The sequence below is a fragment of the Carex rostrata genome, chromosome 7 (genome assembly GCF_964058835.1).
Source record: "Carex rostrata chromosome 7, lpCarRost1.2, whole genome shotgun sequence".
Lineage (NCBI taxonomy): Eukaryota > Viridiplantae > Streptophyta > Magnoliopsida > Poales > Cyperaceae > Carex > Carex rostrata.
The window spans coordinates 6,801,945-6,808,538 of record NC_135924.1 but is presented as its reverse complement, the minus strand read 5'-3'; the positions used below and the strand labels follow the sequence as shown (position 1 = coordinate 6,808,538).

General features: G+C 30.1%; 1 long non-coding RNA gene across 1 annotated transcript; it reads right to left on the bottom strand.

Moving 5' to 3' along the window:
* Nucleotides 1–5,586: 5,586 nt before the first annotated feature.
* LOC144557540 (uncharacterized) lies at nt 5,587–6,496 on the bottom strand. Its single transcript, XR_013512696.1, has 3 exons — nt 6,384–6,496; nt 6,018–6,117; nt 5,587–5,760 (listed from the first exon to the last, which is right to left on the bottom strand). It is a non-coding gene; the product is annotated as an uncharacterized LOC144557540 (long non-coding RNA).
* Nucleotides 6,497–6,594: the final 98 nt, after the last annotated feature.

The window sequence follows — 6,594 nt, the reverse complement described above, 5'->3', positions numbered from 1 at the left end:
ATTAATGTCACGGCGAGCAAAAGCACCATCGTTTCAACGCCATGAGATTTACATAATTAAAAAGCTCCTCTTTCTCTCCACTCATACATGTGGTGTTCTCTTCATCTTTGTGATTGTGCCAACGCCATACAAGAAAAATGAAAATTGATCAACTATCGTGGTAGGTCACTAAACTTTGTTCTTTATCACGAATTGATTACTGAATTTTCTTCTTTATTACAAATTGATCACTAAAGTTTGATTCATTTTTTATAGCCATTAAAAAAATTATTTACTCTAATCAAGTCATTCTATAATCTTTTCATTAATTAAAATACTAACATAATACATTCATTCAGTCCAAAGTACTAATAAATTATACTTATTTTTTTAACAAAAAAATAAGGAAGCGTCTAATTGTCTATAACTAGTTGTCCACAGTTTATCAACAAAAAAACTGTCATTTGACTTGCGCGAATCCTGTAAAACTCTTCCTTCATTATGTATATTTACACAATATATCCATTTAACAAGCTGGTATTCAAAGTGGTCCCAAGTTTGTTAGTAACAGTTTACAACTTGCACAACATGACAAAAAAATTTACTTTCAGAGGGACCACTTGCTGTACTTTCGAAAATTGCAGTTATTAGAAGTTATTTGCAGTTAGTGTTAGTTATTAGTAGTTATTTCGAAAAAAATATCTGATAAAAAAAGGCAAAATTATTTTTTTTTAGAAATTTTTTTTAATTATTATTTTTTATTTAATCAACACACAAAAAATCATTCAAATAATGAATACTGTAAAATTGTCCCCTTTAAACTATAAAAAAAAATTTACAAACTATAAAATTACAGTCATGCAAAATTGAAAGATGAAAACTATAAAAAAAATGTACAAATTATAAAATTTCAATACTTTAAAACTGTCACCTTTAATCTATAAAAATAAAATTTACAAACTATAAAATGTCAATAATGTAAAATTGTCAGATGAAAACAATAAAACAAAATGTAAAAAGTACAAATTTTCAATATTATAAAACTGTCAACTTAAACTATAAAAACAAAACGTACAAACTATAAAATTTCAATAATGTAAAATTAGCATATGAAAACGATAAAACAAAATGTAAAAAATACAAAATTTCAATACTGTAAAACTGACAACTTAAACTATAAAAACAAAACGTACAAACTACAAAATGTCAATACTGTAAAATTAGTAGATGTATACGTACAACATCCAGAACATCACAAATAAAAATTGAAAAAAATAAAAAACTATAACACTTCAATATTGTAAAATGGCATATGTTAACTACAAATATAACAATTGCAAACTGTAATACATCATTGTTCAACAAAACATAGCATTTCAAAAGTTGTAATACATCATTGTTCATATACAAGTATATAGTAGGTGTCAATTTTACTATGAAGGGGTAGGAGTAGGAGACCGGGGAAGCTGCTGTAGTAAACGGGCAGCAAAACACTGTGTAATTCCACCTGCAACACGTGAACTAAAAACTCGGGCCTCTGGCTCTTGAAGAACTTACACATCATTAACAATTAATCAGCAACTAGCTAGCATTATTAAATAACAAGATATTAATTAGCATTTTAATCGATTAAGCGATTTATACAAGAAACAAATATATTTTCTTATAGATATTTCAAAGAACTGACAAGTTTGTAGTATTAAGCATTGGAGATTATGGATCATGCACACAAGGTGTTTGATCGAATGCAAATGCAATGATTGCGAGTAATTGTAGATGCACCGGCACTGGCACTGCATGAAAATTAATACTTATTTCACTTAGCTTAATTTGTTGTCCTTGTTCTATGGAATCATTGTTTTCCCTTGATTGCTAGTAATTAATGCAAACAAACAACGGTGGTTGAATGAAGAATAAGACGGCACGCACAACATCTATTTGATAAAAGGAAGCAGCTAACAGTCCCCCAACTCCAGTCCCCCAAAAATCCCCCAACTAATTCTGTAAACATCAATACTAAATCCTGTAAACATCAATACTAAATCCTATAAACTAATTCAACAAATCCTGTCAACATAAAACTTTCAATTCTGTGTGGTCCCAATAACTTCCACTTTAATTTTCACTTTAACTACCACTTTAACCACCACTTTAACCACTTTAACTACTTTGTTTGGGACCACTTTTAAACCTTTAACCAGGACCACATCTAGAAGATCTCTAACAGCTTTTCAAAACTAAAAACTAACCATGACTACATTAAAACTTTGTAAACAAAAATATTTTAAAAATATTCGATTTTTTTTCTCAAATTTTTTTTTCAAATTTTTTTTTCAAATTTTTTTTTTCAAAAATTTATATTCGGAATTTTTATTTTCCAAAATTTATTTTCAAAATTTTTATTCGGAATTTTCTTTCAAAATTTCTTTTCAAATTTTTTTGTTTCTTCTAGATATTACTTTTAATTATTTTGAATTCTGTAAACCTTACTACATAACTCTGTAAATAGTTTCGTTTAATCCTATAAACCGGTAAAAAAAAATTCAATTTTTAAATTTTTTCAATATTTTATTTTATTTTTCAAATTTTATTTTTTAAAAATGTAAAAAAGAATTCAAATTTTTTTTTTCCAAATTTTTTTTTTCAAATCTCCTTCTAGATACACATAGTATCCTGTAAACATACACACATATTATCATGTGAACATATACATATTATCCTGTGAACATACACATAGTATCCTGTAAACATACACATAATATCCTGTCAACATACATATTGTACTTGGAATTATTGCAGTTGAAAGCGCGTCAGAACTAAGCTAAAAAGAGAAGGTTTTTATACACGGGGATTTTCGGAGGACTATAGCCCGGGGGACGTTACCTTTCAAAGATCCCCCAACTCCAGTCCTCCAAAAATCCCCCAGATATTTTCAAAGATCCTGTAAACTAATGGAGCAAATTCGGTAAACTTCAATACTAAATCCTATAAACTAATTCAACGAATCCTGTCAACATAAAACATTCTCATTTCTGTGGAGTACAAAACATAAAACTAGTAATATGAGGCGAATCAAGGCAGAGGTTGAGCACATATCATGTAGAGTGAGTACAAAACAACTAAAAGTGGTTAAAGTAGTTAAAGTGGTTAAAGTGATAAAAAACATTCAAATTTGTGTTTTTTTTTTTAAATTGCATCTAGATACTACTTCCAATTGTTTTGAATTCTATAAACCTTATCACATAACTCTGTAAACATTTTCGTTAAATACTACAAAACCAGTAAAAAAAATTCAATTATATATATTTTTTAATTCTATAAACATTATCATATAACTCTTTAGACAGTTTTATTGAATACTATAAATAGGTAAAAAAAATTCAATTTTTTTATTTTACATCTAAATACTACTTCCAATTATTTTGAATTCTTTAAACCTTATCGCATAGCACTGTAAACTGTTTATTTAAACACTCTAAATCTAATACATAACACTTATTTTCATATATCATCAGGATTGAGAGTTTGTACCAGCACAAAACGAACTTTTTTCTTTAAATTTTGAAATAAACTGCCTTGAAATGATAATATACCCTCAATTAAACAACAAGCCAATGAATATCAGAGTTCTATCTATAATCAAGCAAAAACACAATAAGAAAGTACACACAATTAATAAAGTACAACAGAAAGCATTTAGCTTCATAATACAAACAAATAAAAGAAAACATACTATAACTATTTCAATCCTTCTATCCTCTCAAATCTCTACAGAAGACTAAGCAACACAAAAGTAATATAATTTTGTTTAAGCAAAATAGATGAAAAAAAGGTTATTTGGTAAACCAAAGAATTATAACAAAAAGAGTACAACCAGACCTATAGTAAAGGACACCCCTTGGTAATTGATTGTAGCTTTGCTTGAAGAATTAGAAAGGCAGGATGGTTGAATGTAATAGAGAGACCTGTTAGAGATAAATGCTGGCTCAATGTACAGATTGCCTATAGTGTATGTGTCTGAGCCCTGAAAAAGGAAAAAGAATACAACTAACAATTGAGAAGCTTTGTGCTATATAAACCTTAAATTATAACAATCAGCTCAGGTTGAGATTATTAAAGGAAAACTCATTGGTACAACTCGAGAAAAGAGAGTCATATAATCAGAGAAGTTGGAAGAAGAACTATCCATCACTGGAAATAGACTCCCTGCAAGAGCTGTCATCCAACCAACAATAAAGATTATAACAAATCATAAAAAGGACAAAAAACCAATGAGTTTAGTATAAAAGACGACTTGGTGAGCTTAAGAACACCTGAGTCTACTCTATATACTCCATCACAACTTCATAATTTAGTGCAATAATAAGGGTTGCCAATCAGCCCCTTAACCATAATTCTTGTAGTACATCTTATCGGGCTTCACATGTTTACAAAGGTTATGCAAAATGTACTGACAAGGTCACAGTCAAATGATATGCATTCACTGATAAGAAAAACTGCACATGTTTACAAAGGTCTCAAAAACCTTAATCAATTCCTTTTAGCGTCTCATGACCCAATAACATGGCACTAATTGCATGCCATATACTGTTAAAAAGAGAATTTTGTGACTAATAAGCACTATTAAGCCACTGATTTTAACTACCTGATCGCAATTGAATGAACCAGTCCATCCCTCTTTGTTATTTACAGTGCCTTGGGCTTTTGTGATGTACTCTGGTTGATCCAGCTTCTTCAATTTCTCATGCTTCCTCAATCGAAGAGTAAACATTTTAAATAGTAAATTTCTAACCAGCTGCATTTCAAAACACAGCTGAAATTTTTATTTTCTTGAATTATAAATCAAAGTCCAACTTTTTTCAAGAATGCAAACTACACCAACTGTTAGATCCATTTCAATTTGATCAAAAAGTATATACACCATTTTGTTGACAACTTTTCCCTTTTCTAGTAATGATATTTTAAAATCTACAAACATATTAGTTGAGTTAACGAAATGCTCTGGAGCACTTGAGAAATTTTGATATGGGTACTTTTAACTCCCATTTTGAGCAAATGAAACAGTAACTTTCTTATGCTATGTAAATTTTTGAAGCATTTGGTATTTCTAACAATATAAGATTTGAGCATATTAGGCCCATAGACATAGTCTACTGCAAAACATTCACCTGTCAGGTGTAAAGCAGCTTTGGCTCTTTTGTAAGTGTTTTGTTTATTTGTCCTATAAGGATTCTACAAATGAAAACAGAAAAAACAGAATGTGCAATGCTGACTCTTACCAGTAAAGTACAAGTGTCACCAGAAACAATTTAAAATAAATTAAGGTCTGAAACCTTCTAACATTTGCTAGGTTTTAATAATTCCATCGCAAAAGAAAAAAAAATGGCCTAAAGGTACCAAACTGAGCCTCTAAGGTTAGCAAGTAGGAAGTCGTAATCCTGACATAATACCATCATTGTATTTGATATGATCTTTTTATACCCTCAGATCAAATAAATACAAAGTATTATGCTTTACTCAAGAGCTCAGTAACAAGTCAAAGTATCTGTAAACTTCTTCACATAATTCTGTAAACATTTTTACTTGATACTATAAACCAAGCGAGAACTGAGAGAGAGACCTTGTCAGTGTCAAGATCTTAATAAAAAATGCAAAAAATAAAAAGACTAATTAGCAAATTAGTTACTAATAGGTACCTGATTGTCCTCTTTCATGATCAACAGATGTTTTGACCAGTAGTTGCCTTGAAACTTGCACAATTGCCAATGAATTCTGACAAGCCTGATTTCAATTAATCAAATATCTTGTAATATAAATCTTGGCAAAAAAAATTGTTTGAAGGAAGGCCAACTTAAGAGGTGATATGCAATTTAAACTATGAAAATACTTGATACAACTCACAACCATATTTACAGATTTTCAATTACACACCCAACAAACTTATGAATAAATGATCTAGAATGAGCAGTAGGCTAAAATTAAATATAACAAATAATTAAGTATATAAATGCAAGTAAAAATTGCAAAAGTGTATATACCTGAGCCATGAACACGGGAGATATGACCAGTCAGCTCAGCCATCTTGGTCATTGAAGGAGCTGATGGTGTAAATCTGAGCTCTGATGTTGTTGTTCACAACTGCCATATTAATTTTCAAGGATTTAGGTAAATTTTACCAGTAAATTAAGGACTCAAGCACCTCTCCAGTAGAGACAAAACAAAAATCCCTCAGTCCACTCATCCCCCCACAATAAATTAATTTACAAAGATTTAGATAGTTTTATGAAATGAAACCCACACATTTCCTTTGGCATTAATTCATGAAGCAAATTAGATATATTGCAACAGTAAGGCAACAAACAAATACAAAAGAAAATAAACAAAATATGAAAAAAATTAATTACCGTGCTACAAGCATTCCACAAATAGACACAATTAACATATAAAACATCTCCTATTTTACAAGTCGTTCATATTTCATTAAAAAGCAAATTTACATGTGTGCCTCTGTGCTGGTATTGGTGCCTCCGGTGGGAAGGCGGCGGCGGCGCGAGTGAGGAGAGGGAGATCGCTAAATCTGTAGAGGAAGGAGAGAGAGATCGGAGTGGAGGCGAC